We start from the raw sequence: 20,432 nt of genomic DNA, 5'->3' as shown, positions 1-20,432 counted from the left end.
AACTCAATTGATATGTTTCAAAGCATTCAACACCATACAATGATATATAAATGAATTAAATTAATAAAATAAATTTTATGAGCACAATGATTCCATTTATACGTTAAATGTTTTTTTTTCAATACATATTACATACATAAGTCATAAGTATATAATATTCCCGAGTAATTTCTATTTCTCATTTTGGGACATGGGATTAAGGTTAACAAGACTGGAACACTAATAATAAAGTTACAAAAAAGATTTTTTTAATAACCAAAACTAATACATGGCAAAATATAAAAACAATTAACAGGTATAATAAATAGGTATGAGAAGCATATTAAAAATAAATAAATGAGAAAAACATAAGGTAAGAAGCATATTTAAAATAAACAAATGAGAAAATATAAAAAATGAGAAAACATAACACATGAGAAAATATAAAAAAAACATATGGTAAAAACAAAATACGAAAATATGACTAATCACTACATATATGTATATATCTTTCCATAAAGTATTTTTTCACATCATTTATTTTGGATCCCCGATGGATTCTATTTTAAATATTTTATAGTTAAAAACACATAAAAATATAATTTGTGACAATCGTTTCGCCGTGTTATGGCATTTTTAAACAAAGGCATTAGTCAAATCTATTAAAAAACAATGATTCCAATGCAGAATTACTCACATTTATTTTTTAAATAAATAAAAAAGGCGTCGAACCGATGTCCTATAGATATGATAAAAAAAACTCCACGAATTCAAGCAATATATTTCTCAATATTTATTTATTGATAACGTATAACACACTTAAATATTAAAATATCCGTTTTATCTACAAATCCATACATTTATCTTATCTCTAGCGCCATACAGTAATATGATTTATAACGCCAACGACAAAATTGCTTATCTTCGAACAACTTTATAAGGTAAAAAAGAACTAACGGAACAATCAAGGTTTTGTACGACATTGAATATCACATCACATAACATTTATTATAACTTATTTACCCTCTATTTGCCTTTGATGAATACAGATCTAAAATATAACTAACACAGGGTAGCCCCAAAGTCGCTTCTGAATTTTATTTACATTAATTTTTATTTTAACATGAAAATAAAATATGTTACAGATTTCGAAAGCGTTTTTAAAATGCTAAAACAGCTTTTAATAAAAGCGTTCATTTTTAAGTCTCTCACTTATTAAACCCTACTTGACTTATGTTCTTGTTTAAAAATTTACCTCTTATTTTAAACAGATGTCGTTCACAATATTTTAAGTGACAAAATTTAACTTACGAGATATTTCAATTAATTTGTATTAAATTGTAAATCAAAACGCATTTATGTTCATAAAGGTTTCCGCTTATCAAAAATAACTTGTTTTAAGAACAACAATATGGTGCAGAGAGCTAGCATGTGAATGAAGGAGCCAATTGAAACACAAATGTAACTTCCGAAATTTCAGCAGTGTAGTTGTTAATTATGGACATAATAGTGCATGTTACATGTGAAAATGATCACTTAAACTAGCCCGTTATAGATCGTAAGCCTTGTCTTTCACGAGACTTGTATATTCTTATTCTTATGATATGTCTTAGTTTGGTTTAGTGATCACATTACACAGTGTAAAATTCACATGTCCGCCTCCGTAGTGTAATGGTCAGCACGCTCGGCTACCGTTCTGGAGGACCCGGGTTCGATTCCCAGGGGGGGTAAGAATAAATATGAGTGATTTTTTCACTGTTATATTTATTCAATATTACCCTGGACTGGTACTTGAAGCGGAGGGCTGATCACCTTTCCTTCATGTGTAAACGATCAAGATAACACTGCGTTTATATGACGCAGTGCCCTATGCACCATTGGGGTGCGGATAAGGGATTTATTTTCATTATTATTAACATTCACAATTCTACCCATGATTGACAACCACAGTGTGGTTACCACACATATCATAAATGTCATGACGGTTTATGAGTGAGCTCACTGAGGCTATCTATGATTGGTTTCATGATGGTTTTATGAAGTAGAACCCCTTTGATCCTAACCGGATTATTTTACATACTGGGATACGCTTAAAAACTCGATTAAAATTTGTTATGCCCCTTTTAATTTCCGCCTCCGTAGTATAATGGTCAGCACGCTCGGCTACCGTTCTGGAGGTCCCGAGTTCGATTCCCAGGGAGAGTCACATAAATATAAGTGATAATTAATATAAATATAAGTTTTTCACTGTATTATTTATTCAATATTACCCTGGACTGGTACTTGAAGCGGAAGCTGATTACCTTTCCTTTATGTATAAACGATCAAGATAACACTGCGTTTATATGAAGCAGTGCCCTATGCACCATCGGGGTGCGGATAAGGGTTTTATTATTATTATTCATTGTCATTTGATCAGATTATTTTAACAAGGATTTGGCGCACCAAAAAATGTAATGAACATTAATAAAACCTGATTTAATTGGTCCTGTAACGGCATGCACCCCTGTTCCATAGAATGTCCTGTCCGACTACCCCAATACGGGAAAGGTTCCCATATTTATGTGGCAGGGTGAAGCGGTATGAATGTATGTAAGGGTGTAGAGTTGCCAGGTGATCGGTATTCTACCGAACCGTTCGTTGTTCGGTATGACAAAAATACCGAAGTATGGGCGGTTCGGTATTTTTTTTCTTATTAATTTTTCTCCCTTATAAACGATGCTTTTACAACATTTTGAGTGTATCCAAATATTTTTTCATAAATCTGGATTATCTCCAAAAAGGTGTTATTTTTATATTAGAATTAAAATGTAACTTTGCTTAAAAACCACTTAAAATATTTTATAATAACCAAAATTAATTATTATTCTGTCTTGATAAAGACGCGGTTAGCTTCGAAATCGATAGACATTATAATTAAAATATTTATAGTGATTTTAAAATTAAGTTATATTTTAATTAGAAAAACGCTTATTTTTGACATCTCATCAAAGATGAAGAATATAAAAATGTTTGGGCATTTACCGGGCTGACGACCATCATAGGCATTCATTATATATCATAACATTCACGAATTCTACCCATTATTGACAACCACACTACTCTAATTCTTGGAAGTTCTATATATATGAACTAATTTTGAAACATTATTATTGAATCAATAAAACTTCACTAGAGACATCTATTAGTGAGATGGAAAGAAGCTTTTTATTGAGCAGAAACTCTTTTATGAGTATGTGAGTTCCGAATCCTGGATTATAATCACACACACGAGAAACGCCAGAAAATATCATTTTAATATTTTTATTCTTCTTCATCTTTGATGAGATGTCAAAAAATAATATGAAAATAACTCCTGTAATTGGAGATAGTCCAGATTTTGTGAACAAGTATTTGGACATACTCAAAATGTTGTAGAAAAACACTTTATGACGACTAGTTTTGGTAGCTATGCTTCCATCTTCATTTACATTTAGACCTGAAGATGGAAGCATAGCTTTCATAACTAGTCGTCATAAAATAAACTCAAGTGGTAAAAGAACAAGTGTTTTTCTTTTACATAAAACTAACTTACTTACTAACCATCACGCTGCTTCCCCGCAGGGGTAGACAGAGAATAGAACGCTACACCACTCTGTCCTTGCAAACACTCTTCGCCTCTTCCACGTTCATGCATCTCCTCATACATACTCGACGATTGTTACGACTCCTAACCTGACCACTTTCAAGTATTTAGCATACCTTATCGTGGCATGTTTTTCTCGGTCCTCCTCTGCTCCTTTTCCCAAGTAAATTCTACTCATAATTTTTTTTACCGTTCTTTCCTCACTCATTCTTTTACATTTATATATATATAAATATATATAAAATATTTTTTTTGCTCACTGTTCGATATTTATTTGGAAAAGACCTGGCAACCCTGGTAAGGGATGAAGTCGCCAGGCCAGAAGTGAATTCCGATATTTGGGGGAATAATCCGTGACCTGCCTCTACGCCCGGAAGCAACCCTCTACGATTCTAGCGCCGGAAATATTGTTTCGTTCCTTTTTTGTGACTATAATGCCCTCACGCTGTGAATCGTAATAGAAGGGATGAAAGTTTTATTCCGGGTCGCAATATCGAATAATAAATTGGTTTAAGAATCTACTTCTTTTTAGTTTATATAACTTTTTAGACGCACAATACGTACTCCTTCAACTGAAAATATTTTTCAGTTTTGTTCAGGCGTGAGTGATTCCATTTCTTATGTATTAATTTTTAATCAAACACAGATTTTTTCAAATTAAACACTTGTATATACCACTTTCATGGGTAATATTTACGACTAGTTTCGAAAACGACAGATGTTTTCATCTTCTCGTACAAATTAAACTAACTTAAGATTTTAACCCAGTTGTTATTGATACTAGGAGACACCTGAAAATATTTTTTCGATTTTTATTAACCTTTTAATCTTTAATAGCGTAATGAATGTTACACGTGCATAAATTGATCACTTAAACAACCCTTTGACAGGGTTGTAAGGCTTAGTAATAAAAAATAATAAAAATTAAATGTATATAGTATAAGTCTGAAATCGTTTATGCAATTACCTGACGGCTACAATTTATTATTTGAAGAATTTAGTATCCAATTAATTTTCGCAGAGCCTACAGACCATTAATGAAAATTTTACAACGTATACCTGCACTGTAAATACAAAATCCTATAAATTTCTTGTACATTCTTAATACAATACATAAAAGAGAGGGGGACGCTTCAGGAAGCATAAAATTTATTTTGTCACCGATGTCTCATTACAAATGACTTATTTTCGTTATTTTGTATCTTTATTACTGTGTTTTAATTCCGCAAAACGCGATCCCAGTTGATTTGTGGAACTTGTTTATTTTCTGTAAATAAAACGCGAGATACCATCAGATTGATGGCCGTAATTCTGGCAAATGGTATCGACCCCAAGTTCCTTAGCACTGGAGGTCGAACCCGTCCGATCCCGGCTGTGTTTTCTTTGCATTCTGAAGAATTTATACTGCTGATTCAAGATACTGTAAGCTGCGCTTTATGTTGTTTTTTTTTAAATAAATATTGAACGATAAAGATTAAATGAGATAAGATAAAACCGAAATTTAAACGAGTTGTTTTTTTTTTTACATTTCAACATACGTATATAAATAAGAATAAGGATATTTACAACATTTTGAGTGTGTCCAAATATTTATTATTTATTTATTGGTGAGATGTAAAGCTTCTTTCCATCTCACCAATAGATGTCTCTAGTGAAGTTCTAGTGATTGAAGAACAAGGTTTCTAAATTGGTTCATATATATATAACTTCCAAGAATTTGAGTAGTGTGTTGTTTGTCAAAAATTGCTTAGAATTGGTGAATGTTACACGTGTGTAAAGTGATCACTTAAACCAGCCTATGACGGTCGTCAGCCCCGTAAATGCCCAGACTTCCATATTATTCTTCATCTTTGATGAGATGTTAAAAAATAATAAGAATAAGGATAACCTCTCATAGGATGGTTCAGTGATCACTTTACACATGTGCAACATTCACCATTCTACCCATGATTGAAAATCTTAAAATTATTTTTTTTAGGAATGCTACATATATCATTAATCTTATGATAAGCATACTTAACGTTTATTGCCACACGTTAAGGTCTTCACCAAAAAGTTTAAAAGTTAGATAGTTAAAGTTTTTTTCAATTATTGCACAAAAAAATATTTTAATGCAAATTTGTTGTTTTCTGTATCCTATCGAAATCTAAATTAAAGTTGCGACAAAACGTGACCAATCCTGTGTTAAACCAATATGAAATCATTAAATCGCACCAAAACGTAGCAATTTTACAAGCAATTCATGATTACTCAAAACCATTTATAATGGAAATGTAACCTTTTGATGAGGACCTCCACACATGTATTGTTCATTCTGAAATTCCTTGAAATGCGCCACGCTAACTCGGACCTGAATTGTACCATATGAACGACGGAATGATATTATTGGTGCATTTTTCGGATAACGGCTAAACTTTAGACATTTTTTGTCTTGTAACCATTATATATACATATGTATGTAATTTTTTGTCAAAGAGAGGATCATTCACATAGGGATACCTAGTAACTTACATATATATCGCTCACTCCTTTGAACAACTTCATATATCAAGAATCGACAATTTTCAGTTGTGCATGTTATGTTTTCGGAATGCCCAAAAGATGTACCATATCCCAGCAAAATAGACATATTTTTAACTTAATATTTACCCGCTTCAGGGCAGAAAGTGTTGTTTTTGCATTTTGAAGAAAAGGTATAGTTTAATTGTTTTTCTCAATAAACTGAATATCTTTCAAATGGAGAAAAAAACATCAGGTTTTACCTAAACAAAATTGATGCACAGTAAAAAGTTCAATAAGTGGCTTGATATTTATTTTTAATATGTTTAATTATATTTTTAAACTTTAAAAATGATCTCCTGAAAACTCAAGTTTTTTGATATGTGACGTTGTTGAAAGGAGTGAGTGATGTATAACAATTCAAAGTCAAGGACCTAGCAATCTTTTACTGATTATCTTCCACCGCCTGTATAGATAGCAAAAATCAACATAAGAAATTGTTTTTTTGTTTTCAATTTAGTAGTTTCAATCGCTTGCCTTAACGTTTTACTGATTTAACGTTACTGCTTTTAATATTCTTAATAATTTTTGTGTAATATTTCATTAAAGGTATTAATACCTTTAACCAGTTCTTATGAGATCTACCATCCAATTTACTCATGGAATAAGTATGGTTTTGAGATCTTTACAGTAATGTGACTCCTTCAGATCACATATAATTCCTTACCATAATCATTCAGAGCCATTGGATTACAACAACATTTCGAGTGTGCATCCAAATACTTGTTCACCGTCTGGATTATCTCCAATTATAGGATTTATTTATCATATTATTTTTTGGCATCTCACATAGAGTAAGAAGAATATGAAAGTCTGGGCATTTACAGGGCTTACGACCAATAGATGTCACTAGTGATTCTTGTACAATGTTTCAAAATTTGATCATATATATAGAACTTCCAAGAAAGTGAGTAGTGTGGTTGTCAATCGTGGGTAGAATTGGTGAATGTTACACGTGTGTAAAGTTATCACTTAAACTAGCCTATGGCGGTCTTAAGCCTCGTAAATGCCGAGACTTCCATATTCTTCTTCATCTATGTAGAGATGTCGTTAAATCATTGGATTTTATAAAATGTCTGAATTGTGGTTGAATGCACAGATACCAAAGTGTTATGTCTACTTAACTTGTTGCTAAAATGTAATTTGAGTTAAGTTAACAAATCAGTTCACTTTGTTAGGGGTTTTCACAACCCCCAGCTTCCTTGCAAACGATGCTACCATATTGCTGAGACTTGTAATTAATCAAGCAAGAATTTTGACAATAGTTTAAACTGGTAGTGCACACATAACTTAGGATTTAACTAACTTAGTCAAATGTATAAGTGTACTTTATATTAATTAATATTGTATTATTCAAAACAATGATTACCAATTGTTAGAAGTAACCATAAAGGGTTACAAAGTTAATGCCAACACCATTGGTCATAAATAATATTACGTAATTCCTCTCTATTACTAAAATTTACATGCTTAAAACCCTTATCGGCACACCAATGGTGCATAGGGTACTGCATCATATAAACGCAGTGATATATTGATCGTTAACATATGCGAGTGTTTTTGCCTAGAATTTTCACTCATGAATTACATGAAATTATAGTAACTTTAAACATAAAGAGTAAATCCACTCACGAGTAGGCAAAGGCTATGAAACTTCAAAAGTTGAAGCCTGAGTAGGGTCATGATAAGCGATGTTGCATAAGCCGTAGCTAGATTTCAGAGTCACTTGGACGTTAGGTAATTCAAAAAAAAAAGATCTTCAACATATGACGGATTGGTGATCATCATATGCCTTTGCCAACAATCTTCGCCTCTTCCATATACCATAAATGCATCTCCTCGTGTGTTAAATAAATTATAAATAAATTTTACAAATATTTCATTTAAATATGTCATCTTCTCGATTTTTATTTAATAAAACTGTACTAAAAGTTTCTGTCTTTATGAAAAGAGATTTTGAGAACCCGATCTACTTCTATAATTTATCAAAGCTCACTATTTGTCTTTTTTATTAAATTATTTTTCAAATATTATTCAGTCAATCTGTTTCATATATCTTTTGCTATATATTTTGTGCTATACTAAAACGTTAACGTTTTTTTACAGGTATGTGAGACTTCTACAAATCTGAATGCTATTCCACTAGAAGGAATGATTTTTTTCGTAAGTAATATTTTTCTGTCTACTACGAGTATCATTGATTTTATTACCTGTCATTATATGCTACAATGCGCAATGAGTTATTTTTATTTTTATCATCTTTATAATATTACTGCCAAATCTGTTTTATTATTATTAAGTTTAAAAAAATTAATTCGTGGAATTAGTTTCAATGAGTGGAGTAATGGGAAAAAATGTTTGAATAATGTTTAATTTATTGATTCAGCATTTACTTTGTGGTAAGACATGTTGAAATTATTTAAGAAAACACTTGTTTTTTTACCACTTGAGTTTATTTAAGACAACTAATTTCGGAAGCTATTCTTTCATCTTCAGGTCTAAATGTAAACTAAGATGCAGATGTAAGCTTAGTTTCCAAAAATACTTGTCTTAAATTAACTCAAGTGGTAAAAAAACAAGTGTTTTCTTTAATAATTTGAATAATGTGTTATATTGTCACATTTCAACCGAAAAAAAAATAATTACCAAAAAACAAAATAAATTCAATAAACATTATTGTAAAGGGGGATTAGAACGTGGTATTTTTTAACATACTAATTTTATCATATTTGTTTTACGTATAATAAACTCATGTTTTTTTTAAAACTTATTATTTTATATTTTATCATAACAGTTTGTTTTTTACAGTCTGTTGAAGACATCTTTATTTCTCGAAACGAGTCATGTTTAAATCATCACTCAAAAGTGGTCTTTTACAGGTGTTTTATTTTTTTTTATTTATATCTAAATTTGATCTTAATTAATATTAAATTTATTTCACCTACTTTATACAAAAACATTTTTGGCAGGAAAACATGAAATTCACCCGTAACACACGATATTAAAACATACGTAAAACCACAGAAACACATCAAACACATACCTCTTTTAGTCAAACGAATTTTGAGTACGACGCATTAAAGCTGCATGTATAACCTTCATACTATATCTACATATGTTTGACTTCATGAAATAATAAAACAACATACAAAAAGCTTTTTATTTTTGGACACATGATAAACAAATTACTTATTTAAAAAATGTAAATATAATAACATGTTGAAAAGCGTGAAAAAACGAGAAAACTCAATGACGACACGATTGTATACTGTAAATTTTGTGTATTATTTTTTGACATCTCCTGATAAATGTATTATGCTTTATTTTTTTGACATCTCATCAAAGATGAAGAAGAATATGGAAGTCTGGGCATTTACGGGGCTGACGACCGTCATAGGCTGGTTTAGGTGATCACTTTACACACGTGTAACATTCACCAATTCTACCCATCATTGACAACCACACTACTTAAATTCTTGGAAGCTCTATATATATGAACCAATTTAGAATCCTTGTTCTTGAATCACTAGAACTTCACTAGAGACATCTATTGGTGAGATGTTAAGAAGCTTTTTACCAAGCAGAAACTCTTATATTAGTATGTGAGGTCCAAATCCTGGATTATAATCACACACATGAGAAACGCCAGAAAATAACATTGTGAAGTTCTAGTGATTCAAGAACAAGGTTTCTAAATTGGTTTATATATATATACATATATAGAGCTTCCAAGAATTTATGTAGTGTGGTTGTCAATAATGGGTAGAATTGGTGAATGTAACACGTGTAAAGTGATCACTTAAACCAGCCTATGACGGTCGTCAGCTCCGTAAATGCCCAGACTTTTATATTCTTCTTCATCTTTGATGAGATGTCAAAAAATAATATGAAAATAACTCCTGTAATTGGAGATAATCCAGATTTTGTGAACAAGTATTTGGACACATTCAAAATGTTGTAAGTAAATTTTGTGTGTGCGTTTTATAAAAATAAATGAAATTTTATTGAAAATACTGTAAAATAAGGATACATAGCCAAAGTTATGATTTGTTACTATCATCAAAAGGAATTTAAAAAGGTTTCCTTTAAAAAAAATCGTTTTAAAAAAACATCCTTAAAAATCATAAAGGGCTGTTAGACACAAAAATTGTGTTACATACTCACTTCCCATTCATTCGAACAGCTTTACAATATGTTTTAAACCACCATCATTAGTCTTTTTTCGGTTGTTTAGAAGATATTGATTCATTGCAATAAACCCCCGAATATTTTAGGAATTTTAATATATAATAATAAAAGAATACAACATGTCCCATATTAAGTTTAAACTTGGTAAAATATCGCAATTTCCGCAAAATTGCTAGTTTGCGAAATTCCCCACAAAGCCCGTACGATATTTCAGTGTCCCGTTAAAATTAGGATGTTATTGAATTATTTCAGAGACATAGGAAATATTATCATCCCCTAATAAATTCCACATGCGACCCCTTCCATTAAATTTATTAGACTACATCTTGTATTAATCTTGCGGAATCTTGACATCCATTAGCCTTCCGCCGGAAATACATATCATCATTACACGTGTATACAACATGAATATGTATTGTATATATATTGTAGAGAAATGTTTGTGATTTTATTATTTACAAAAATACTTCAATTTCATACTATTTCTGTGAACCTAAGCTGCTCATTATTAGAAATAGGTATCAAATTCGTTGTAGAGTGGGTTCGAACCGAGAAACTCTGACTCATGAGTCAGCGACACTAACCACGGGACCACAACCCGACGGACATATTTTTATACAAAATGTTAAAATCAAACACTTATTTTTTTGGGTATATTTAATTGTATTTATACCGGTAGACAAAATATCTCGGTGAGTGGTTACATACTTTTTAATATTTCTAACATTTTAGTAAAAAAAAAATTACAAGTTTTATTTTTATATTTAAATCTAATTTTGATGTGAACAAAAACGTTGTAATTTTGGAGTCGAATGAGTTTTTAACTCCTTATCGTTAAAAAATCATCTCTGTTTTTCTTTTCATTTTTTTATCACATCATTTTCTTTTGTAAAATCCGACTGCTCACTCACAAGAAAGCTCTACTTTGAGATAATTATCTTTATCTGACCCTTAAAAAACATAAATCCTTGAGAATGTATTATTTCATTAAAAGGAGGTGTATTATACCTCCATTTAAATCGTCCTCATTGTTTATTATAATTAAAAAGGTAAGCCTTTTAGTTTTGGGAATCCTTTCATCGCACAATGAACGTACTTTGTAAATAATACAAAATTTATGTCCCAGGTAAACAAGATATTTCGGAGGGATGTTTTTTAACCCGATGGTTGCCAGAGACGAGATATCTCGGCAAATGGCGGAGTGCCCGTATGGCCAGAGACGAGATATCTCGTCAGTACTTTTGATGACGTATTACTCCGCAGTTTTAACTCATATTGACAATCTGTCAAAAACGGAACATACATTGCCATCAGTTGAAGTTGTCACAAAATATTTTATAAAGTTTTTAAATACTTTTAAGTGATTTATCGGTATCACTTTCAGCTGACAGTTGACAGATGTCATTAGGGCTACCACTCAAACCACTTGAAATATTGATTATTTTAATCGATTGTTTTGAACGCCAGGGGTTTTTATTTTGCTCAATTTTTTTGTGTTTTTCTTATTATTTTAAAATATTCCATTGATAAATAATAGTTGTGTGTTAATATTAAATTTAATAAAAACTTGCGTGTGCGACTTAGTGTGACAACCCTGAAAATTTGAAACTGGTTTAACTTCAAGAATAAAACTCTAACAATCGATGCGGGATATAATATTTGGTAAGTAAATTATAATTCAATAAAAACAACAAAAAAAAGAATCTTTAGACAACTTTTTTTTTTCAAAAAAATACTTGGCCTGTTGAGCACTGCCGCGTAATTTATTTGCGGCTATGAAAAGGTTAAATAATAAACAATTTTTAATTAAAGTTTCCCCTTTGGGAGCTTTCTGAATTCCACCATAACCTTTCTGATGAGGTTTTAATTTCAGTTTAATATTTGACGTGCTTTTATTATTAACATTCCAATACCTCATAATTTAGTTTTGAATATTTTGTTTGTCATTTCAAGTATTTCACATGTTAATACCATTGAATTTTTGGAATTCTACATAAATGTATTACATCAGTGTGTCCAAATACTTGTTCACTAATATGGATTATCTCCGAGTTATTTTTAATATTTTTGACAACTCAACATGATGACGAAGAATATGGAAGTCTGGGCATTTACAGAGCTTACGACCGTCATATAGACTTGGTCAAGTGATCACTTTACACACGTGTAACATTTACTAATTCTACCTAAGATTGACAACCTTACTACGCAAATTTGAGTAGTGTGGTTGTCAGTCGTGGATAGATTGGTGAATATATTTTGTATATTAAAAGCATTGTTGACTTTGTGGTATGGTTGTATAACACTCTCTTATTGTAATGTAAATTTGATGGAATGATTATTCCAAAACCGGTAGTCACGAATTAGTGTTTATTTAAGTGGTATTACACAAAGTGAACGTTATATGATAAGGAGAGTGTTAAATTGGTGAAATTTGCACGGGTGTAAAGTGATCACTTAACCAGTCTGTAAATACTCAGATAAGCCCTATTTATACCCAGACTCCTATTCTTCTATTTAAAAATGTTAAATGTATTTATTTGACATAATGCTTATACAATTTATTGACTTGACTTTTTTGTGGTATAACATGACAAGGATTTAAATATAAAAAGAAAACACTTGTACATATCGCTCACTACTTTCAAGAACGTCATAAATAAAAAATGGTGAATTTTGAGTTGTTTATCATGTTTTCGGAATGCCCAGAATGTTCTATATCCCAGCAAAAGAGGCATATTTTTAACTTAATATTTGCCTGCTACAGGGCAGAAAGTGTTGTTTTTGTATTTTGAAGAAAAGGTATTGTTTAATTATTTTTTTTAAATAAACTAAATATTTTTCAAATGGAGAAAAAACCTTCAGGTTTTACCATAAAAGATCTGTTGCACAGTAAAAAGTTCAATAACTGGCTTGATATTTATTTTTAATACATTGTGTTTTATTTTTAAACTTTAAAAACGTTCTCCTGAAAAATCATGTTTATTGATTTATGACGTTCTTGAAGAAGTGAGCGATATGTGTAAGACCAATTTTATGTTTAAAATTTGAAACACGACTTTAAAAACTTTCGATAACTATAAAGTAGTAAATTACAAACAATTTGTATTTTTACTTTTTGATGAGAACATCAGTAGAAACTAGTCATGTTAACAAAAGTGAATATCCATACATCCATATACTTCTTCATCTATATTTAAATGTTAAAAAAATATAACTATAGTTCCATATCAGTTTGTCCGTCTCCGTAGTGTAATGGTCAGCATGCTCGCCTACCGTTCTGGAGGTCCCGGGTTCGATTCCCAGGGGGGTTCAATAAATATAAGTGATTTTTTCACTCTTATATTTATTCAATACTACACTGGATTTGTACCTGAAGTGGAGGGCTGATCACCTTTCCTTTATGTGTAATCAATCGAGATAACACTGCGTTTATATGAAGCAGTGCCCTATGCACCATTGGGGTGCGGTAAGGGATTTATTTATTTATTTATAGTTCCATATTATTTTTACATGTATATTAAATATAAAGTTTTTTTGTTTTGTTCTGACATTTCTTGGTGGAACTGCATTTTATGGAATAAATAACAACCATGTAGTTTTTTCCACTTGAATTTGACCAGACACCTGACCAGAGACCGGGTTTCATTATAATCGACATCATCAGACTAGTCTTTATTTTATTTATAACATGTTCATAAAATCCCGCCAGTATTTTATTTTGTTCAAGATATGTTTATGAAGTAACGCCGCTTTCTCGAAATCCATTGATTAAATTTTGCTTGATGAAAAAACACACGTGTATCGTTCCAAGACAATTTTCGCGTAAATTTCTTTTGTGAAGAATTCAAATGGTAAATATGATGCCTTTGAAATATTATTTTGTGATGTTTTTGACGCGCGACGTTATTTATAAATTTTCCCATTGTTTCTGAGGGGGCTTTCAAATATTCTAACACATGTTATTTCAAAATTACAGCCTAATTCAAAAAGCTCCACTCGTTACACATATAAAGCCCAAACGTGTGCCTAATAAAGATAAAACAAATTCGCATCGGGTACTCCCCGACAGGCTAAAATTTATTTCCTTTAATCTCAGCCCAGATTCGCACAATGTTCCTTGTCCTTTGGTTTAATTCGTCCTTAATTCTCACATTGATTACGGAAAATGTAGTCCTTTCTCTCCTACCGTTAGAATTAACACTGTCTGATTTCCACAGTGTTTGTTACTGCCAGAAGAAGTATGTGATATTTTAAAACAAATATTTCATGACTGAAAAATATGTAACAATAAGTAACACACGTGTAACATTCACCAATTCTACCCATTATTGACAACCACACTATTCAAATTCTTGGAGGTTCTATATATATGAACCAATTTAGAAACATTGTTCTTGAATCAGTAGAACTTCACTAGAGACATCTATTGGTGAGATGTAAAGAAGCTTTTTATCAAGCAGAAACTCTTCTATTACAGTATCTACTCAATGAATTAGGGCCACGCAGAATTTCGCGCAATTTCTCAATTCAAACAGGAATAACTCAGAGAAAACCTTGAATAAAACAACATTGAATTTTATTTACACATGAACACTTTATTACGCTTAAATTATGCATATATTTTCATATAAATATAGTTAGTATTTAGTATTTCCACCTTTGGCAGAAATAACTGCCTCAATTCTTTTTGGCATACTTAAAATGCACTGTTTTATCATGTTTTTTATTTCTTCGTCTTCTGACCAAATTTTTTGATTATTTTTTTTTACACAGTCTACTGTCGGATTTGGAAATGAGTATACCTTATTTTTAACATGCTCCATACGTTTTCTATAGGATTAAGGTCCGGAGAATTTCCAGGCCAGGGGAGCAAAGGCAGATTTTTGTTAGACAAAGATTTTATTATTGATTTAGCCCGGTGGCAAGGTGCCCCATCCTGCATGAAGGTGTATGGACCTTCTGTTGGGTCGAGTGTATGGTAGAAGGGCAATAAAATTCGTTCGAGGACCTGCTTATAGGAATTTTGGTTCATTGTTCCTTCCACGAAAAACAACGGCCCAGGTAAATTGTTAATAATACATGACCATATCATTGTTGCAGGGGGGTGTTTGATAACTTTTACCACACAGGCCTCATTGTAACGTTCCATTGGTGTTCTCCTGACGAATCGACGGCTCTCTGTCACGGCTTCTAACCGGCACTCATCATTAAAGATGACCTGAAAAATAATGAAAATTTAAGTTTAATTCAAATATATAAGTTTATTTACTAAAATGATATGTTGAAAATTAAATTTAAATAAATACCTTTTTCCAATCATCTACCGAGTAATTTCGATGTAGCCTGGCCCATTTTAATCGATCCGCTTTCATTCGTGGTGTCAATTTTGGTACTTTTACAGGGCGCCTGCATTTCAGATTTACTTCGTAAAGACGTCGCCTCAGTGTTGATACCGATATATTTATACCCTCTTCTTCCAATTTTGTTTTTAATGTTTTGCTGATGCACTACGGTTTTCTAAGGCACTTTGAACGATTTTTCGATCAGTCCTCGGTGTTGTTTTTCTAATCCTACGACAGTTCTTTCGCCGATTGCTGGTGGCGGGTGACTGATTTTTTATTGATTTTGAAATTCTGTCCACTGTTTGACGAGAAACGTTTTCTTTTTTTGAAATTTCTCTATTAGATAGTATTCCTAATTTCAGTAGCACTATAACACTAGACTTTTTTTTCTCAGAAATGTCTCTACTTTTTCCCATTTTGTCCTTTTCAAAAAAAATACTTGTGTTTACAAAAAAAAATTATACTATATGAACTAAAATTAAAAATTAAGTTTTTTTCACAAGACACGATAACTATATAACCTCTCTGAACAAAACAACAGCCAGAACTCAAGAAACTTCACTAATAAATGAGATAGGACTATTTTTTGAACTTTCAACTATCTGTCTACCTGTGCTAATTAGGGACCTTTCTCAGAAAAAGGGTTTGAAATTTTGCAAAGGCTTCAATAATCCAGGTATATTTTACATATTATTGAAGGTAATATACATGATATTAGATGTCAATAGAAAACTTAAAGTATTTATGTAAAATAAATATAATAATCCAAAAGATTTCAGAGTATTCAAAAAAATAATGGGTGGCCCTAATTCATTGAGTAGATACTGTAGTATGTGAGGTCCGAATCCTGGATTATAATCACACACATGAGAAACGCCAGAAAAAAACCATTTTCATTTTTATTATTTAAGCTTATAATTTGACCAGATAATTTATTTACAACATTTTGATGCTCTTTTCTGATACATTTTGACCTCACATACCAATAGAAGAGTTTCTGCTTAGTAAAAAGCTTCTTTACATCTCTCCTATAGATGTCTCTAGTGAAGTTCTAGTGAATTAAGAACAAGGTTTCTAAATTGATTCATATATATAGAACTTCCAAGAATTTGAATAGTGTGGTTGTCAATAATGGGTAGAATTGGTGAATGTTACACGTGTGTAAAGTGATCACTTAAACCAGCCTATGACGGTCTTCAGCCCCGTAAATGCCCAGACTTCCGTATTCTTCTTCATCTTTGATGAGGTGTCAAAAAATAATATAAAATAACTTCTGTAATTGGAGATAATCCAGATTTTGTGAACAAGTATTTGGACACACTCAAAATGTTGTAGAAAAATATGAACTTGGTAAAATATTCACATGAAACATAATAAGAATATATATACACTTGTGTATGGCCACATAGGGCGCTGATAACCTGATCATATTGTGGTCCATCTAATCGCCATGGATCTTCCTCGAAAGACATCTAAACGGAGACGAAAAAATTCATGGATGCTAATAAGATTCGAAGGCATGGCCTAGGTGACGTTGTCATGGCCCAGGACCTACAACCTGAGGACAAGGAGACCTGACCCTAACAGTCTACAAAGACGATAAGGGGGCATAAATGTTTATTTTATTTTATATGTTTGTACATGTAAATTTATACATTTGCCAGCAAAATAACATTTTAATCAGCTTTTTGATATTTATTTATCGAAATCAATATTGGATGCCAATAAGATCTCCAATAATAATAATTTCACAGTATTTTCTCATATATATACAGTATCTACTCAATGAATTAGGGCCACGCAGAATTTCGCGCAATTTCTCAATTCAAACAGGAATAACTCAGAGAAAACCTTGAATAAAACAACATTGAATTTTATTTACACAAGAACACTTTATTACGCTTAAATTATGCATATATTTTCATATAAATATAGTTAGTATTTATTATTTCCACCTTTGGCAGAAATAACTGCCTCAATTCTTTTTGGCATACTTAAAATGCACTGTTTTATCGTGTTTTTTATTTCTTCGTCTTCTGACCTAATTTTTTGAATTTTTTTTTTAGACAGTCTACTGTCGGATTTGGGAATGAGTATACCTTATTTTTTAACATGCTCCATACGTTTTCTATAGGATTAAGGTCCGGAGAATTTCCAGGCCAGGGGAGCAAAGGCAGATTTTTGTTAGACAAAATTTTTATTATTGATTTAGCCCGGTGGCAAGGTGCCCCATCCTGCATGAAGGTGTATGGACCTTCTGTTGGGTCGAGTGTATGGTAGAAGGGCAATAAAATTCGTTCGAGGACCTGCTTATAGGAATTTTGGTTCATTGTTCCTTCCACGAAAAACAACGGCCCAGGTAAATTGTTAATAATACATGACCATATCATTGTTGCAGGGGGGTGTTTGATAACTTTAACCACACAGGCCTCATTGTAACGTTCCATTGGTGTTCTCCTGACGAATCGACGGCTCTCTGTCACGGCTTCTAACCGGCACTCATCACTAAAGATGACCTGAAAAATAATGAAAATTTAAGTTTAATTCAAATATATAAGTTTATTGACTAAAATGATATGTTGAAAATTCAATTTAAATAAATACCTTTTTCCAATCATCTACCGAGTAATTTCGATGTAGCCTGGCCCATTTTAATCGATCCGCTTTCATTCGTGGTGTCAATTTTGGTACTTTTACAGGGCGCCTGCATTTCAGATTTACTTCGTAAAGACGTCGCCTCAGTGTTGATACCGATATATTTATACCCTCTTCTTCCAATTTTATTTTTAATGTTTTTGCTGATGCACTTCGGTTTTCTAAGGCACTTTGAACGATTTTTTGATCAGTCCTCGGTGTTGTTTTTCTAATCTTACGACAGTTCTTTCGCTGATTGCTGGTGGCGGGTGACTGATTTTTTATTGATTTTGAAATTTTGTCCACTGTTTGACGAGAAACGTTTTCTTTTTTTGAAATTTCTCTATTAGATAGTATTCCTAATTTCAGTAGCACTATAACACTAGACTTTTTTTCCTCAGAAATGTCTTTACTTTTTCCCATTTTGTCCTTTTCAAAAAAAACACTTGTGTTTACAAAAAAAAATTATACTTTATGAACTAAAATTAAATATTAAGTTTTTTTCACAAGACACGATAACTATATAACCTCTCTGAACAAAACAACAATCAGAACTCAAGAAACTTCACTAATAAATGAGATAGGGCTTTTTTTTGAACTTTCAACTATCTGTCTACCTGTGCTAATTAGGGACCTTTCTCAGAAAAAGGGTTTAAAATTTTGTAAACGCTTAAATAATCCAGGTATATTTTACATATTATTGAAGGTAATATACATGATATTAGATGTCAATAAAAAACTTAAAGTATTTATGTAAAATAAATGTAATAATCCAAAAGATTTCAGAGTATTCAAAAAAATAATGGGTGGCCCTAATTCATTGAGTAGATACTGTACTTATATGTTTCCACTCCACTAACACTCCATCAATTTCATTATACAAGTGCCATCCACATCGCAGATATATATATTTTTAATTTTCACCCTTCATAAAAAGTTTGTAAGTGCCTTGTTAAAATTCGCGAACCGTACCATACATTGTAGGGTATTCCGTTATACCGTGAAGTGTTCCATATTTCCGTGACAATACGGGCACGCCGGTGCGGGCCCCCATTCCCGTGTCACGTGACACTGCTTGCCTCCCGGGTAGCATGACGAGGGTCCTACCAGACTAATCAACGCAGCCTCGCTGGCTTTGAATTATTCACGTGTTTTACTTGAAGTAGTCACGTTAAATAACTGCCTTATAGAAATTAATAAATAAATATAAAATAAATATTTATTGATTCGTTCACTTTGTGGAATAACATGTCGCTCACTCCTTTCAACAACGCCATATATCATTTTTTTTTCAGGAGATCGTTTTTGTTGAAGTTTAAAAATAAAACACAATATATTTAAAAATATATATCAAGCCACTTATTAAACTTTTTATTGTGCAACAGATCTTTTTAGGTAAAACCTTAATGTGTTTTCTACATTTGAAGAATATTTAGTATAAAAAAAAATACCTTTTCCTCAAAATGCGAAAACAACACTTTTTGCCCTGTAGTGGGTAAATATTAAGTTAAAAATATGCCGCTTTTGCTGGGATATAGTACATTTTTCGGGCATTCCAAAAACATGCATAACTGAAAATTTACGATTTTTGATATTTATTTTTATTTTTTTAATTTTAAAGGGAAAATTACAAATACATTAAGACATATAGAAAGTACAGGTTAAAAAAAAGAACAATGAGACTAAATGATTCAGAAACAATTTTCCACTAAAAGCACAAAAAGAATTATAATAATCAGAAAAAAAGAATAGAAATTGATTAGTATAGTATAAGTATAAGTTTAGATTAGAATAAGTACAATAATAAATAGACATTAGTTTTTTTTTATAAATATGAAATAATAGTAGTATTGAAGATATCAGCATGGCTGCACACATGTTTATTATAGAAATTGCAAGCCATAAAGATAAAGCTGTTTTTCAGACAATTAGTCCTGGGGGTGGTCAAATAAAAGGTGGTCTGTAATCTTGTTCTGTTGGGAACAATATAGCCTATATATGACGTTGTTGAAAGGAGTGAGCGATATAATGTTCATATTCATATAATGTAGAAAATTTTTTGAATTGTCTACACTGTTTGTCTAAAAAAGTTACCAGTTATT

At 31.5% G+C, this 20,432-nt stretch overlaps 1 protein-coding gene and 1 long non-coding RNA gene across 2 annotated transcripts in view; one reads left to right on the top strand and one right to left on the bottom strand.

Moving 5' to 3' along the window:
• The window catches only part of LOC148304113 (leucine-rich repeats and immunoglobulin-like domains protein 1), a gene marked incomplete at its 3' end in the record, with an annotated part of 617,685 nt that overhangs the window by 244,154 nt on the left and 353,099 nt on the right, over positions 1–20,432 (top strand). The window lies entirely within an intron of this gene.
• LOC148304117 (uncharacterized) lies at positions 17,569–18,432 on the bottom strand. Its single transcript, XR_015838394.1, has 2 exons — positions 18,301–18,432; positions 17,569–18,212 (listed from the first exon to the last, which is right to left on the bottom strand). It is a non-coding gene; the product is annotated as an uncharacterized LOC148304117 (long non-coding RNA).

The sequence above is a fragment of the Brachycentrus maculatus genome, unplaced genomic scaffold, assembly GCF_059751285.1.
Source record: "Brachycentrus maculatus isolate JH-2025_06_01 unplaced genomic scaffold, ASM5975128v1 h1tg000332l, whole genome shotgun sequence".
Taxonomy (NCBI): domain Eukaryota; kingdom Metazoa; phylum Arthropoda; class Insecta; order Trichoptera; family Brachycentridae; genus Brachycentrus; species Brachycentrus maculatus.
Note: the sequence above shows the minus strand (reverse complement) of the source record. Positions and strands in the feature narration are given on the sequence as shown.